Source organism: Herpailurus yagouaroundi, unplaced genomic scaffold (genome assembly GCF_014898765.1).
Source record: "Herpailurus yagouaroundi ecotype Mexico unplaced genomic scaffold, PumYag 267, whole genome shotgun sequence".
Taxonomy (NCBI): Eukaryota; Metazoa; Chordata; class Mammalia; order Carnivora; family Felidae; genus Herpailurus; species Herpailurus yagouaroundi.
The window spans coordinates 441,548-457,877 of record NW_024412484.1 but is presented as its reverse complement, the minus strand read 5'-3'; the positions used below and the strand labels follow the sequence as shown (position 1 = coordinate 457,877).

The 16,330-nt window shown below is 61.7% G+C and overlaps 1 protein-coding gene across 1 annotated transcript in view; it reads left to right on the top strand.

Moving 5' to 3' along the window:
- Positions 1-16,330, top strand: part of VAV2 (vav guanine nucleotide exchange factor 2) — a 129,398-nt gene that overhangs the window by 29,777 nt on the left and 83,291 nt on the right. The window lies entirely within an intron of this gene.

Genomic DNA, 16,330 nt, shown 5'->3' with positions numbered 1-16,330 from the left:
GTCCCTCCCCTCCCCCCTCCCCTCCCCCCGACGCCTGCATCCTCCCCACCCTCCCTCCTCCCCCCTCCCCTGTATCCCTCCTGTTTACCCCACGCCTCTGTCCTCCCCGGGCATTCTCTCCCAGCCCTCTGCTGCGTCCGTCCTCTCCATCCTGTCCTCCTCCTCTGTACCACCACCCCTTGCTCCCTGCACTGGCTCCCTGCTGGTCCTCCCTGTATCTCCCTGCTGCTACTCCCGGGCCCTGAGTGGGGGGGTGGGGGGTGGGGGTGGGGGTGCAGCCCACTTATAGCATGGCTATGGCCCCCCCTTCTTGAGGCCACAGGGATCTCCTCCTGCCTCTTTGTTTCGCTTCTGCTGTGGCTCCTGGCCCCCGAGAAGCCGAGTCCTGGTGTGAGGTGTGGGCACTGCTTCCAGAATGTTCTCCACTGACGGTAGGACCAACAGCCTTTGGCCCTCTGGGCCACCTGCACGGAGCTCACGGGCACGCTGACCACGGGGGAGGTCTTAGGGAGTGGGCCGGTGGGTCCGGACCCCAGGAGGTGGCTGGTGGTCCCGGGGTGCCCCCTTGCAGGGACTGCCTGGGGTCCTGCTGGGGTCCCTCATCCTGCTGGTGAACTTCTTTCCAGACGGGAAATGTGCAGACGGGTATTAGGGGATCTGAATATTTTTGTACTTTGGATAGAAGAGATGGCAGGTCTTTGCCGACTGGGGAGGACAAGGGGCCAGCGGTGAGGAGGGCGAGGCCGCTGAAGCAGGAGACCCTGTGAAGTGGGGGAACGAGTGGGACGCCGTCTCTCCGGTACAGGAGCCCAGGCAGGGGCGCGGCTCAGCTCCCAGCATCCCCTCGCTCCGCCGCCCCGTCCCCGGCACGTGGCCTCCGCCTCGCGGTGCAGGATGGTTGCTCAACCTCTGCCATCGCATCTACCTTCGGTGCCGCGCGTCAGGGAAGAAAAAGGGTGCGGCGGCGCTTTTGGTGGAAGCGCAGGGGCCTTCCTCACGGCCTCGCGTTCTCACCTGCTGTCCAGAACGCATTTCCGAGGCCGCACCTTGCAGCGCGGACGGAAGTGGAGCCTTTACCCAGGCAGCCGTGGGCCCACCTGAACTCGTCTTCCGTGAAGAGGGAGAAGGGCTGTGGGGGGCAGTGCTGGCCAGTGTCTTTGCCATGGGTGGGGACAGTTACACTCCTGTAGAATAGAATTTTTCCTATTAGAATTTTTTCCCTGCTTTTCTCGAAGGGAAGACACCACGTCAGGAGCTGGGAAACCACAACGTTCACACTGCTGGGCTTGTTTGCCTGTATCGCTCCTCGAAATGGTGCGAGGTGGGGGACCCGCGGCCCCTTAGCACAGACGGGGAGCCCGATGCAGAGAGCGCCCCGTGTGGTCGTGCAGGGGTGGATTCAAGGCCAGGCTTGCCTGACTCCACGGAAGGAGCCACTGCCTGGGCTCCTGGCTTTGGCTCACGGCCTGCTTCATCCCCTAAAAGCTCGGCCTGTGCCCAGAGCTCCGTGGACGCACGGGGCTCCTCAGGCCTCCCACGGGCGTCCGCGCCTGCCACGGCTCTTGGGGGCGCCCTCCCCGCGAATGCACGCCCAGCTGCCGCTCATGAGCCGCAGAGCACCCCCCCCCCCCCTCCACCAGGCTGGCGGCTCCTTTGGCTACAGAGATGATAATTCGTGGGGCCATCCCAGGAGCGGCCCCTCCGGGTCACGTATTATTCACAGACAATACTAATATTCCAGCTCAGGCTCTTTGGCAGAGGCCGCCGGGTCGATGCCTAGCCTTGCATCGATATTAACATTGGAAGCTTCGGTAAAGCGCTGTTGCGTCTGGAAAGCCTGATGAGGTTTAACGGGGACAGGAAAGAAACATTTTTTCTAAATGAAATGCCTTATAAACAGACGTCTGTGCCTCAGCGCCTCGGGGACGCTCTGGGCGTCATATTCCCGAACCCCTTTGGCCCTTGTTGTGTCCGAAGAGGTGAGGGCTATAGTTGTTCCCATCTCCCGGATGAGGAACCGAGGCCAGGAGATGGAAAGCCGACTTCTCCAGGGTCCCGGGGCATCTGTTCCAGGCTTTTCCGGCCCCTGGTCTGTGCCCGTGCCTCTCTGGGCCTTGACTTCCCAAGTTGAGGGCAGAGTGTGGGTGACGGTGCTGCCCCTTCCGGCCCGCAGTCCAGGCCCCCCTGGCCTCACCGGGGGAAGGTTGGAGGTGAGAAGAATTCTCCTGGGGGCCGTGGCTCTCAGGCTGGCCCCCCTGCTTGGGGCCGGCAGGGACTTGCCCGGAACGCACCGCAGTTGAATGCGGGTGACAGTCTCCTTCCTGAGCGACTCACCATCTCGCCAGGGCCCCTCAGCCTTTTACTGGGCGAGGGGTCACTTTTGTTGCTCCGGGGGTGGGGCGGAGAGGAGCGAGGGTTAAATTGTGCACACCTACAATTGATCGCACTCATGGCAGCCTCTCTGGGTCTGGAAATCAGATGTTGAGTACCTTGAAGCCAGCTGATGGGATGGCGCCCTTGGAACGAATCAGTTAGCTCAGGTTCGTGATACCAGTTGGGGGACAATCCGGGTTTGTTCAGCTTTGACGCTCCAGAGGACGCCGGTCTCCTCTTGCTGCCGAAAGTCGGGGACGGCAGGGAAGCCCGCCCTCGCCTCGCACGCGGACGCAGTGGTTGCTGCAGAGGCCGCTCCGGGAGACCCCGAGGGACACGGGAGGAGGGACAGTGCGTCCCTGGCCTTTGTTCAAGAGCCAGCGCGCAGGGAGGCGGGGGTGCGGCGGTGTGTGCTCATTCGCGGCGGCCGCTTCGTGGCGCGGTAAGAGACACTGAGGCGAGGTGCGCCCTCCCGCCCCGTCGAAGCGCGCAGTGGGGCGGCCTTGAGCACCTCCACGCCCTGCAGCCTTCACTGCCGGCCACGGGAGAAGAACCAGACCCGGACGGTAGTTACGGTGGTAAAAGCTGGTATCTCAGGACTATGGAAATAAATAGTGGGCAAGAGACCTGGGCGTAGCACCGGGCTCAACCCCGAGTACAGCACGGGCGGCTGGGGAGTTAGAGCCTGGGAGCAGGTGGGGTTGGGGATAGAAAATCACCAAGAGACATCGGAGCCCAGCCAGGGGACCAGACGTCACCTGGGGGATCGTAGGGCTCGAGGGCCCCGTCCATACGTTCAGGGTGTCTCCCCCTCCTGGGGAGGGGACCCCATGATGTGCTCATCCCAACTCAGCGGAGACCCAGAGGCACAGAGGGGTGAGTGGCCTGCGGGTGGCACAGCCAGGACCCGAGTCCAGGTGTGACCGTGCTCCCCCTGGGGCTGATCGGAATAATCGGATAGTAGAATAACGGGGGGTGGGGTGCACACTTCACCGACTTCCCTTCTGCCTGGTCTCTGGGGGAGCCGCAAGGGTGCACTGTCCGTTCTCTGCCTCCGAGGGTCTCTCATTGTTTCCATCCAGGCTCCATTCCTCTCCAGGCTGCATCTGGGGCCCGTCCCGGATGGGAGCTGGGGGTCCTGGGTGGGAGCTGGGGGTCCTGGGTGGGAGCTGGGGGTCCCAGGTAGGGACAGAGCATCCGTCGCCCCCACACCCAGGATGACCTTGGGCTTCTGCATCCGCTCTGGCCTCAGTCCCCTCGTCTTCCAGTGAGGGCTCAGCCCACCCCCAGGGGCTTATGGGGACTTCGGGGGATTGAGGACAGCCCCCTTGCCTGTGCTGAGTACGGTCACGGTGCTGCAGGCTTGACCAAGGGATGTGGACCCTCTTGGCACCTCCCAGGACATAGGTGGGGCATGTGTGTGTGTCTGGGGCTGGCACTGGGGTCTGGTGGGGCCGGGGCTGCTGGCTGTCAGTCGCTATTGTTAGAGAGGTGTGTTCATAGGACCCAGAGAGTTCCCTGGGCCCAGATGTCCACATCTCTGAAATCCTGGCTTCTTCCCCAGCGCCCCCTCCCTGGGAACGGTGGGTGGGTGGGCTCCGAGCAGCTGAGGCCTGCTTTGTTCCCCGTTCAGGGGGCCTGTGGGGGCCTCACCGTCCGCCCCCACGCTGTCCCTGGGGCGTGTTATTTATGCTTCCAGGCAATTAGTTTCTGCAGGGAATCCTCTGTGGGACGGAGAGGTCACTTCCCGCAGAAGGGCGGCAGATGGGCCCGCCCCCGCCCCACCCCACCCCTGCCCCCACCCCCACCCCCACCCCCACCCCAAGGAGGGCGTGACTTCACGGACAGGGCCCTGCTGTCCTTGGCCCCAGCCAAGGAGGTTACCGGCTGGCTCTCTCCTGAGTGTGCCTGAGCCCCAGCGACCCCCTTTGCGTTGAGCCTCCCCCCGGAAGAGAAGGATGGGCCTCAGGGTCCTTAGCCTCTGCCTTGGTGGCCCCCATCAGCCATGCTCCCCCCAGTCCCCGCTGGAGCCCACCCTCTGTGTGACCTGGGGAAGAAAGGCTTCTTCTCAGCAGTCAGCCCCTAAATTGGTCTCTGCGGTTTTTACTTTTGTTTGTTTTTGTTTTTAAACTCAGGAACGATGGCGTCCCACTGTTTGGACTATAGCCTTTCTTTCTCTTTTCTCTCTCTTTCTTTCTTTCCTTCTTTTGAGAGCGAGCATGGGTGCACAGGGTAGGGAAGGGGCAGAGAGAGAGAGGGAGAGAGAGAGAATCCCAAGTAGGCTCGCGACGTCAGCACAGAGCCCAACACGTGAGGCTCTGAGATCGTGACCTGAGAACCGTGAGATCGTGACCTGAGCCGAAATCAAGAGCTGGATGCTCAGCGGACTGAGCCACCCCGGGGGCCCCGGCCTTTGCGTTTTGGAAAACCTGACCACATCCCCGCACTGCCCCTTGCCCCAAGCCACGTGGCTCAGAGACCCCAGGAGATCTCCTGGAGTGTTTGCATGAAAACAGGCTCTGTATTTGGACAACCCACCTCTCTAGGTGACTGAAAGCTGCTAAGATCCACTGGGTTCTGGACAACGTGTTGCCAGCTTTTCCGATACATGCAGTGCCTGCTGCGCCCCGGGAGCCGCGCTGGCTCCTCCCCAATTCCCATGGGCGTCCAGGGTCCTTGTCTCCAGTAGGAGACTCGGGATCTGCACCAGCCAGACACTCGGGCCTTGCAGACCCTGACCCAGGGCCCAGGCCGAGCGGCGAGAGAGGATGCCACACGGTGTCTTTGCATCTGGCACTGCCTTTTGCCCGCAGTCAGGCCTGAGCTGGGTCCCGGCCAGAGTGCGGACAGGGTTTGAGTCCTGGATTCGCTGCTTTCTAGCTGGGTGACCGCAGGCCATTTATCACCCTCACTGCATGTGACTCAACCGTGCTAAGGGGGCTAGCCAGTGCCCTCTCCACGGGAAGCCAGGGGGTCAGCAGGGAGCCCCATCCTGTGTGTTTTCCTTCCGATTCCCCCTTCTGGCCAAGGTGCTGCTGGGACACGGGGATCCCTTGCGGGTGTTGGCCTGAGATGGGCAGTGGCCTGGCTGCTGGCTGCCAGGATGGGGCCCTGATTTATTTCTGCATCTTCTAGGAGCCCGTGCAGGTAGTTCGGGGCCTGTTAGGACTCAGCATAGCACTGGCCCGTCTGTTCATTCAGCCGGCCTGGCGTCTCCTGGTGGCGGGCAAGCCCTGGGCCGATGTGTCAAGTGTGGGCCTGGGGGCCGCTGCCTCCCCTGGGTTCCGAGGGCCCGTCCCGGGAAGGGGAGCCTCCGTGCCAGGCGGCAGGAAGGCAGGATGCAGATAACTGGTTCGGCCGGGGTCCCGGGCCCCCGTGGCCTTGTGAGCACAGCGACTCTGGAGGCAGTGACCTGGCCCTTCTGGGTCTTGTCATCTCTGTGAGGGGTCGTTACCGCGCCCACCTGGGCAGGCGGGTGGCTTGGAGATGGAGCGCGTCCGCTCGGTCTGTGGGGGCCAGCAGGGTACTCGGAGGCTGGACAGGTGTCACGGTCTCTTCCACCCCACAGAGCCGTAGCTCAGCCTCGTGTTGGGTCCCTGTGCCACGCCAGGTCGGGCCCGCGTGGGGCACATGCTTGCTTGCACCTCGGGGCTGCTGACGGACCACGAAGGCCCTTTGTCGCTGAGCCGTCAGGTGGCTGTGGGGCACAGGGCGTGGAGGAGACACGGGGGAATGTCACCTGTCGTTCACGGGCCGTGCCTCAGGAGGAGGGCCGTCCCAGGTTGCACCTCAGCTGCACCCCAGTTAAACGTTTAAACGAATAAAGCCAGTTAAGCATTTCTGGAGTTTCTAGATTTAAAGCTGGAGGGTGTTTTTTTTTTTTTTTTTTTTTTTTTTCAGGTAAACTTCTAACGAAGTATCCTGCTTGCACAGGAAAAGGCGTCTGTCCTAGGTGGACAGCTTGGTGACCTGTCACTACGTAACGTCCCCCCCCCCACCCCCCTGTACAGGGTGGTGGCTGCAGGAGTCCATCCACTCCGTGTGGTGGGACGACAGCAGGGGCGGTCAGCCCACCAGGGAGGGGCCGGGGAGCACTTTGGAAGAGGCTGAGGTCAGACTGGGACGGGGTAGGGGGGCACTCCTGGCCAAGGGGACAGGAGGCACAGGTCCAGTGCAGCAAAAGGCAGGTACCCGCTTGGGCTCATTTGGTGCCTCCGTGAGCCCCCCTGCTGGCTGGGTCGTGTGTGTGCACGCGCACGTGTGTGTCTGTGTGTGTGTGCTTGGTTTGACTTGATTACTTGTGCCCTGAAAGCTTCCCCTTCATTTTGAATTCTCTTTCCTCATCCGTGCCAGCTGCTAGAACCCGTTTAAGCACGTGGGCCTCAGGTGAGGGCTTGGGGGTGCGCTTGACCTTTGGAGGAGCACTGGCCGGGGAAGTCTTCTCTGATCGCCCGTGCGGTGCCAGCACCAGTGCCTTACATACCCCCGGTGACGGGGTGCTCACTACCCAGACTGCAGCCTGTGCCCCTGACGGACTGCTCCGATAGAGCCCGAACTTGCATCGTGCACGGCGGCCCCCGCCGGGCCAGTCGGCTGAGTGGGTTGCTCTTGGCTCCACATTATTCCGATATGTTCCTCTTAATTTTTGAGTGCCTGAGCGTGTACAGCTGGTCCACAGCTGGCTCTGTGCTCCCCCCCCCCCACCGCTGACTCTGCCAGATCCTCTCCCCCTTCGTGTTGTTCACACCCGCTAGCCCCGAGCCAGCTGCCCCACGGGGCAGGGGCGCACCGTCTCCCTGCTTGATGTCTCCGGGTCTTACCAGCCATTGGACTTTGTGCAGAGCGACATTATCAATCAGGAGGGCTCTTTTCGAATCATTAGGGGAACATAACATGAGCAAATGATAAAGGGCCCCTCTGCTTGAGGAGTGTTGTGTGGGGAGGTCAGGGCTTTTGCGGGGTCAGGGACCGTCCTCTCCCTACCACCACTCGGGGAAGGATCCACAGGGTTCAGAGGGGTGGGGGTGCAGGGACGGTGCTGAGGGAGATGTTCCTGGCGAAGGAGGGTCACCCTGGCGTGGGGTGGATGTGGGGACGCTGCTCAAACTCAGGGTGCCAGGAGCCTCCGGGAAAAGCCGAGTCGATGTTCAGGGTCATGGTGATGTGCCGTCCCGTCCGTTCCTGGGCAGCACTCTCCTGGTCTGTCTGGGCCTCGGCCGTCACCCCTTTGGGACCCCTGCCTCGGTGGCTGACTGCCCTCTGCCGCTGGGGGGTCCCCAGGGCCCCCGAGTGTCGCCTTGTGGCGTTCTCTCCCTGAACATTTAGGAGCCCATCCTCTCTGAGGGGCCGAGCGTCCTCAATCCTGGCACTGGGGCCTGTGACTGTCGGCCTCGGATCGGCGCCCGGGTCTGGCGTGACCAGTCACCACAGCTGGGGGCTTGCAACAGAAATTGCTTCTCCCCAGTTCTAGGGCTGGGAGTCCCCCCCCGCCCACCGGAGGTCACAGGACCGCTCCCTCTGGAGGCTCCTGGGGGGGGGGTGGGATTCTGCCTGCCCCTCCCGGCTCCCGGCCGCTCTCGGCACTCCGGGCTGCTTCTGCTCCCTCCCTCCCTTGTCTCTGCCTCTTCTTTTCCCTGTGACTCTTGTGTCCTTTCTCATAAGGACACCAGTCACGTTGGATGAAGGGCTCACCCTACTCCAGAATGACTTCATCCTGATTATGCCCACAATAGTCCTTTTCCCAAATAAGGCCACTGCTTGAGTCGGGGAAGGACGTGAGTTTGGGGGACCCTCAAACCCAGTATAAGGCCTTCGTTGGCTGCAGTGGCAGTACATTCGGGTGACCCGTCTTTTGTGTCAGGCACTGACAGGCTGCCCCTCGGGGGCCCTGAAGACAGAGCGGACGGGGTGCTTGGGCTTGGGGAGCCCACACTCTTGGGCTGAGCGGGGGTGCAGGATGCATGGGCTGTCCTCGTGGCGGGGTGCCCCAGGAGGGCCTCGCCCTGGGTGTCTCTTCCATGCCACATCCTGTTCCTCCCTCGTGACCTTTCTCGCCTTCCCGTGACCTCCAAGGTGAAGTCCAGGCCCCTTAGCTGGTCGTGTGCAATCCAAGCCCGGCCCCATCCACCCGCACCCCTACCCACCCTCTGGTCCTAGGGAGGTCGTCTGAGGACGGCCGGGTCTCTTTCCTGCCTTCTCCCTCCCCCGTGCTCCCAGCTGTGGGTCCTGCGGGGGCCCCTCGTCTCCACCTGCCGTCTCCACTGGAGCCTCTTGGGAACTTGCTGAAGGAGAATCTCGAGCCTTAGAGGCCCGAGCCGTGGCGTGGACCCATGGAATTGGTGCAGAGAACCGCGTCCCCCGGCTGCGTTCCCCAGGGCCACTGCGTCGCGGGTTGTGCTCGTGAGACCCAGAACACACTTTCAGGGGTCTTTTTGTGAGTCTGCCCAGCTGTCGGCAGGCAAGGACTTGGTCCCGCGAGGGCTCTGTCCCACCGTGTTCTGGAGCCCGCGTCTTGGTGGTGCTTTGGCCGACGTGATTCTTCCAGCTGCGTCAAGGACGGGACAAGCCAGGCTGCCTGGCTCAGTCACTCTGGGCCGTGGGCCTGCACAGGCTGCTGGCTCTCTCTGGGCTGCTTGGCGACCAGGGTGAACCTCCTCTGCCCGGGATCCCGTCAGGTCCCCACACTACATCTCGTCATCGTGTCCCCTGGGGCGCCTCCGGGCTGTGACAGGTGGAAACCCCCATTTTTAACTTAATTATTTTTATTTTTATTTTTTTATGTTGTATTTTATATTTGAGAGAGGGAGAGTGACAGAGCATGAGCAGGGGAGGGGCAGAGAGAGAGAGAGGGAGACACAGAATCCAAAGCAGGCTCCAGGCTCTGAGATGTCAGCAGGAGCCCAGTACAGGGCTCGAACTCGTGAACCGCGAGATCATGACCTGGGCTGAAGTCAGACGATTAACTGACTGAGCCACCCAGGCGCCCCTAAAATTTGTTTGTTTTATCCCTCTTTTTAACTTTAAAGACAAGACTCCTGCTGGAAAGGTCTCCTCGTGGTTGGTGCCCAGTGAGGGGTGGAGGTGCCCAGAGCCCACGTGGGGCAGCAGGTGGGTCTGTCCCCTGCCATCCTCCCCGGGCCACATCACTCTTTCTCCTCCGCCTCAGACTGGCCCGCTTCTTATGTGTGCTCTCCCCTGTGGTCACAGAGAATCTGTTCTGGGCGAAAGGCACGTTTGAACCCTACCCTTCTGTAGGAGAAACTCCAGGGGGCGACTGGGGCGGGAAGTCCCTCGATGGGCCAGGATTAAGCCAAACTCCTTTTCTCGGAAGCAGTCTGGAGCTTTGTCTGTGGCTGTTTTCCATCTGTTTCTGGAAACACAGTGCACAAAAGGAAAAATCACTTTAGACTTTTTCCTGGTGAGGGCTAGCATCACACAAATCGGGTGTCTGGGCCCGGCGCAGTTGCATTCTTGGGCCGATACGGCTTTAGAAAGGAGAGGGTGCTGTGCAGGGCCAGGTGCTGAGGGCACGGCAGGGCCCTGGGGCCACCCCCGAGGCCACGCTGTGGGAAGGTTGCCCTCATTTATGATGAGTTCACTGTGCCTGTGCTGGCACTCACCAGCCCGTCACCCAGCTGACCCCGTTCATCCGTCAGGTTGACCTCTTCCAGGGAGCCTTCCCTGATGCCCCCCTCAGTTAGGCCCTCCGCCCCACCGGCTCATCCGTCCTTTGCCCTAAAGTGTTGAGGACACAGCGGGTCCTGTGAGCTCCAGGAAGCCACGTCTGGCCTCTCCTCCCCGGGGCTCAGTACCTAGATGCTCACTGAATGCTACTGAACACACAGGTGACCAAATGAGAACCGTCCTCAGGGTACTCGTCCCCACGTTACAGGCCAGGGCCCGGGTCCCCAAGGGCTTTAGGGCGCTGCCGAGATCTCGGGGACAGTCTGCAGCTGGGTGCCGAGCCGGGGTTAGTGATGCCAAGTTGGCTCTCTGCATCCCCCTGGAAGGCGGTGCCATGGGGTGCCCTGGGATGGGGCGGGCGGGCACCTGGCTCCGAGACGGGGGAGACCCCCCCACCTGAATCCTCATGATGCGAGTGGAGCAAGGTGCGTGCGTGCGTGGTCCCCGCCCAGATGTTGGCTGCCCTGCTGGCCCTTCCCCACCCGCCCCGCCCCCAGGGCCGCTGGCCCAGGTGCGGACTCCTGCCACGGGCGGTGAGAAGTCCCCCGAGGTGTGGCTTCCTGGGGATTTTACCGGGACCGGGGTGGGCGGGGAGGGGGCAGGGGCCGCCTCTCCAGGGTTGCGTCCGTCCACAGGGGCTGTTGCCGTAACAGACACCACAGACCAGGCGGCTGCAGCAGCAGGCATGTGTCTCCCACGTGTCTGGAGGCCTGATGCCTGATCAGGAAGGTGCTGGCACGGCCGGGTTCCCGTGAGGGCCTCTTCCTGGTTGGCGGGTGGGGGGGGGGGGCTTCTCCCTGCAAGCTCACAGGCAGGGACGGAGAGATCGTGCCTCTGTGTCACTTCCAGCAGGGACACCGACCCCGCCCTTGAGGGCCCCACCCCTGTCCCTCCCGCTCACCCCCAAATACGCCACCTCCTAACACCCTCCCCCTGGGGTCAGGGCTTCAACGTAGGAATTTGGGGGAACACGTTGAGTTCATAGCAAAGGTTGGCCTCTGTGTAGTGACAGCCACAGAGGACTTGGTGGCGGAAGTGGCTTGGCACCACAGGAGGGGCCGGATGACGGTGAGGTCAGGGTGAAGCCACAGGGTGTGGATTCATGTGGTCTCCTCACCACGTGGGGCTCTGTGGCCCCCACTTCCCAGGTGGGGAGACGACTCCGTTCCGTTCTGTGGCCGGGGATGGCAGAACTCTTTCTGATGCTCAGTCCTGGCAGATCTTTCCGGAAACACCCACAGCGTGTCACAGCTGTGAAGATGCCCAATTCGCAGCTTGTCCCGTCGCGTCCGTGGCCACTGCGGTGCGGATGCTGTTCCTGATCCGGCCTGAGCCCCCTTCCCCTCCTTCCGAGCTCGGTGGAGATGCTCGCCCACCTTCCCTGGGCGCCGCCGGGAGGGTCCTGACGCCCCGGGGCCACGCCCCCCTCTGCCGTCAGCCCGCGGGGTGCAGGGTGCTGGAGGTGCTCCTAGGCGCTCCGGCCCAGCCCCGGAGGAAGCGAGCTGGCAGAGACAGTCCCCTTACTCGGTGCGCTGAGGTCATACTCGCGCTTAGTGACGAGTTAACCAAGTCGTCGCTCTAGAGATAAGCGTGTACGTTGAAAAATTATCGCCACGGTGCGAGAGGTACGGGTTTTGTTCCTCTTTCGCAGTGGCGCATTCTGAAGCCCGTCGGCCCCCTCCAGGTGATGGCTGCTGTCCCCTCTTCCCTGTTAACAAGCTGGGGTTGACGGATGGTGGGGGCCCAGACCGGAGTGGCTGAGCCCGAAGTGCTGTGGGAGGGGGTTCCAGGCTGAGGCTCAGACGGGAGGCTGAGGCTGCCCTTCTGGATGCTTCCTTCTTAGGCGCAGTGAGCACAACTCAGCCATCCAAGGTCTTGGCCATATCTGCCACTGTGGACAGGGGACCACTTTGATCCTCTGGTTTTGACAAGGGGCACAGTAGCACTGACTGCCTTGGGTGGTTGAGGATTGAGTGAGGCAGCAGGGTAACTTCTGACTGAGCCCCGGGCTGGGCTCACGGTGGTCAGGGCTTAGGCTCCTGCTCAAGAATCAGTCTCACAAACAAGACTCAGGCTCAAAGTTAGGCTTCAGGTTCATGGTCAGGGCTCAGGCTCACTTTAGCATCGGCTCATTCAGGCAGGTTCTGGGCAGTACTGTGTTCCAAGCACTGCTCCTGAGCTATGGCAGAGTGGGATTGCCAGGTTGGCGAGTAGACACTTGAGAATGCGGATCCCAGCCTGTGGGGGCTGTGGCTTGGCATCCCTTGGGGTTGTACCTGGAGGACTGTCCCCATCCCAGCCCCCAGCTGTCCCCAGGGCTGGTCGTGGGCACCCTGAGGAATCCATTCCTTGTGTCTGGCAGAACTTTAAATCCAAGGCGGGAGGCAGGTCCCTGCTCGGTGAGAGAACGCGGAAGGTGCTCAGAAAGGGCCGAGTCGGGGAGACAGGTTCAGTCCTGGACCCGCCGCTATGGTTGTGTCGGGGCCTCAGTTTCCTCATCTGGGAAATGGGGAAGATGGCCCTGACCCCACACCACTGGGGTGGAGCCCAAGGTTGCACACGATCAGTGGAAGAGGCAGAGAGGCTGGCGTGGGCTGGCGGGGCACAGGGACCCGCTCAGGCGCAGGCTGTGGAGACGCCAGCTCTCTGACCCTCGGCTCGCCGTCTCGGCTGCATGGAAGAGGGATAGGAAACGTGCGGCCAGAGCCTTTCAGACAGGGCGAGGTTTCCACGCGGGGCTGGGGCTCCCTCCTGCCCCGCCCTGTGGTGTCTGTAATGCCGTTGGCATCCGAAGCCCTGGGCCGTGGGGGTTTTTGCCCCTTCGGGTGGTGATTCACAGCACTGGGCAGCTGGTTCGTGGCCCCTCCTCGGATCAGAGGGGAGGTGTGGGGCCGCTGGTCTGTCTGAGGCGCCTTCTACGTTTTGACGCACCCTTGTCCCACCTCTTACCTGTCTGGCCAGGGAGAGGAGGCGGTCTGTGCTCTCCCGCGGCTGCAGTGGGCGCACATTCACAGGTGACGGGTGGCCCACCCCGGAAGCCCCTGTCGTGGCTGGGGGTGGCTTGCTGGCCTCCGTGGAACTGCAGGGCCCCCCTTGATCCCGGCCGCCGCTGTCAGCCCACGTCCGGAGCCGTCCTTTCCGGGGCAGGGCTGGGCCAGAGAGTGGGGGCCGGGGGGGGGGGGGCAGACGGGCCGAGTCTGTCTCAGGTCGCTGCTTGTCTGCCTTGAACCCCCGGGGGCCTCAGTGACTCCTCCGTAAAATGGTGGGGGGGGCAGAGAGCAGAAGTGTCTCGTGGAGGGCTTGGGGGAATAAAATGAAACGGACCTGGTAGAGACCCAGATACGCAGCTCTAGTCGTTAACGGAGCCGTGTCAGGGAGGCCAAGAGCCTGGAGCTCCATAGGGATCTCGTGAAAGTTCGTGGGGGGCCCTCGCAGATCACCTGCAACCTCCTGGCCGGGTTTAGGTTTCCCATTTGGGCCTGGTGGTCAGTGCGCTTTTTCCACCGAGGATTTTAAGTTTCCCCGACTGGTTCCTGCAAATCTTCCTGGTCAGGCACAGCTGAAGTTCACGCCCTCTCCCAGCCCGGTGACCACGGAGCATTTGACCCATGTTACGGATCAGGGAGAGTAGACAGTCAGTGCTCAGAGGGACTCTGGAGACCTCGAGGTCTCGGTGTTTCCCCGGTTGGGCTCGGGTCTCTCCTTGCATTTGCTGGATCTTTCTGACAGGCAGAGCTGGCTCAGAGCACCACCTGTCAGTAGAGAAAGCTTCAGAGGCCGCCTCTGGCTTGAGCAGGAGAGAGCGTTGCGTTTGATTAGTGACGTGTGGCAAGCATTTGCCACCTCCTACGTATTGTGTTCCCCTTATTCCGTAGATGGGGAAACTGAGGCTCAAGTAGTCAGTGGCGGGTTTAGGACTTAACCCCCGCCTCTGGCATTTTGCCCCGGTTTGTGGCTCTCTGCCCCGTACCCACGATTGCAAGTTAATTACAACAACTCCTCCAACTTGCCCGGCGCAAGTCGGCGCTCAGTGTGGGAGGCCCGTTCACATCATCCGTTCATTCGTAGCTTTTCTGGCCATCGGCTCCCACAGAGTCCAGGATCCAGGGCTGCTGGTTCCGGAGGCTCAGGAGGGCCTCTGCCGCTTGCCTGCGAGGCCTGCATCCTCCGGTGAGCACAGGACGTGCAGCTAGATTTGGGGGTTCGTTTTGAGTCTGCGGAAGCCTCGGTTCGAGCCCAGGAAAGAGGAGAGGGCCGGGGCCGCAGTGTCCACAGAGTGTGCCTCTGTCCCGTCTCTTTCTTTGCTCCTAAAACTCGCTTTTGAGCTCCGACCCTCTTTCTAGCACGGCCAGACCCTCCTTCCGCGCGTTACCCCCCCCCCCCCCCGAAGTTGCCACCTTTCACCGGCTCCCGTGAGCGGCGCTTTTCGTTCTGCCGCTTGGGCGTCTTGGGGCCTGCGGCCCGGCTCACCCCGGTCCCCTGCGCGCACTCGGCCCCTTTGCAGGAAGGCTGTGTCTGCTGCTGTGCGGGACGCAGCAGCTGACAGGTGGCCGTGTTTCCCGTCTGCTCTCCGGGCAGGGCTGGGGGGGGGGGGGGGGGGTGTTGCAAAGCCTGACTATGGGGTTTGTGATGAATCACACCCCAGTGGCCGCTCCTCATCCTGAAGGCAGCAGCGCTGAGTTTGTTCTGACCTTGCTGTCCCTGTGAACACAGAAAAAACCAGAAGGGCGACGGCGGGGGGGGCGCCGGGGACCGCAATTCACGACGATTTGCTTCTGCATATGCAGCAGCGCGAGCCGCAGATTTCCCAGGCTGATAGGGGAGTTTCCGGGGCAACGCGTTTAAATGAGGTTCGCAGTCTTGCCATTTGGCTCCGTTGAGCCGCGTGTGTGCGCGCGCGTCTGCGTGTGTTTCCAGATGTGTGGTAATGGCTGATAAGGAAGGTCTGCGGGCTTGAGCCTGGTCTGTGCGATTCCTGCTTATCGACTCCTAATGACAGCAAGTGCCTTGGGGCCAGGAAGCCCTCCTGACCAGTACGGGCTTTGCGAGCAAGCTGGGTGTGATGGGCACAGACGTCTGCCAGCTCTCGCCCACCTCGCAGCTCTCGCCCACCTCGTCGTCGGCACGAAGAAGCCCCGGGTCCCTCTTAAAGGCCAGCTCGCATCCGTCTTTGTTGTCCTTCTGGATCCTTCCTGCCCGTGCTTCTTCATCGAGGACCTCGGGGAACCTAGGTGGCCTTGCTGGGTGCCACCTAGCAGTGCCAGCCGAATGCTAGCCGTGACACGGTCCCCGTACTGTGGTTCCTGAGCGTCCCGTTCGTATCGCCTTCCCGTGGCAGTGATGCGTCTGTTCTCCTGTTTCGTGGCGTAGGCGTTTTGTCAGCTCTGTAAACTACTTTTTTATGGTACGTGTTAGCATGTCAGCCTTTATTCCGAGGGGTATTGATCCTTCCGCTTGCAGAGAAATAGCGTTTCCACATAAAGAGCTCATACCCTGGAGGACTTCTGTCTTTTACATTCGGGATAATAGAAGACTTTAAGGCAGAAAACAAACACGGAAAACCTTGGCTCACGTTTTGAGTCCCAGTGGAAAAGGGAGGTGTGGTGGAGGCTTGCCCGGGAGACAGCAAACCTTCAGGGAAGTTCCGGGTGGGCAGAGCGTGTTCACACGTGCGTGCGTGTGCGTGTGTGTGTCTGTGTGGTCTCTGCCCCAGGAAGACCTTCAGGGACCCGGCTGATGGAGGCCTCACCACCTTTAATGTGGGCACTGTGAGGTTGCCCAGAGGCGGGAGGTTTCGTGAGCCAGGCCCGCAAGTGGCCCCCTTGACGTCTGCTCCCATCCACTGCGTGGCCCTCGGGAACCGCAGGAGAGGCTGGCAAGTGTCCAGCCAGGCCCCAAAGGAGGTCTTGTGCCCAGCTGCAGGCTCCGGCGGGGTGGTGGGGACAGCAGGTAGAGGCACAGGTTTGGGTCACGTGGATGTAGGTTTGGTTTCTGAATCGGCCACTTAGTGCTGGGTGACCTGGGACAAGATCCTTATTCAGTCCAGTCCCCAGGGTCTGTCTCTAATAATGGGGAGTTGGGGGAAGGGAAGAACACATACAGGAATGATGTTTGTGTCGTGTGTATCTTAGTGCACAGTATATACTAAGTGCTCAAGAAATGGTAGCTCGTGTTCTGACATTTAAGAGGTGGGAATAGGGAGGCAGGTTCTCTTTGGGTCCTTTGGTGCTGATCCTGTCTGTCTATCTACCCGTCTGTCCATCCATCCATCCAT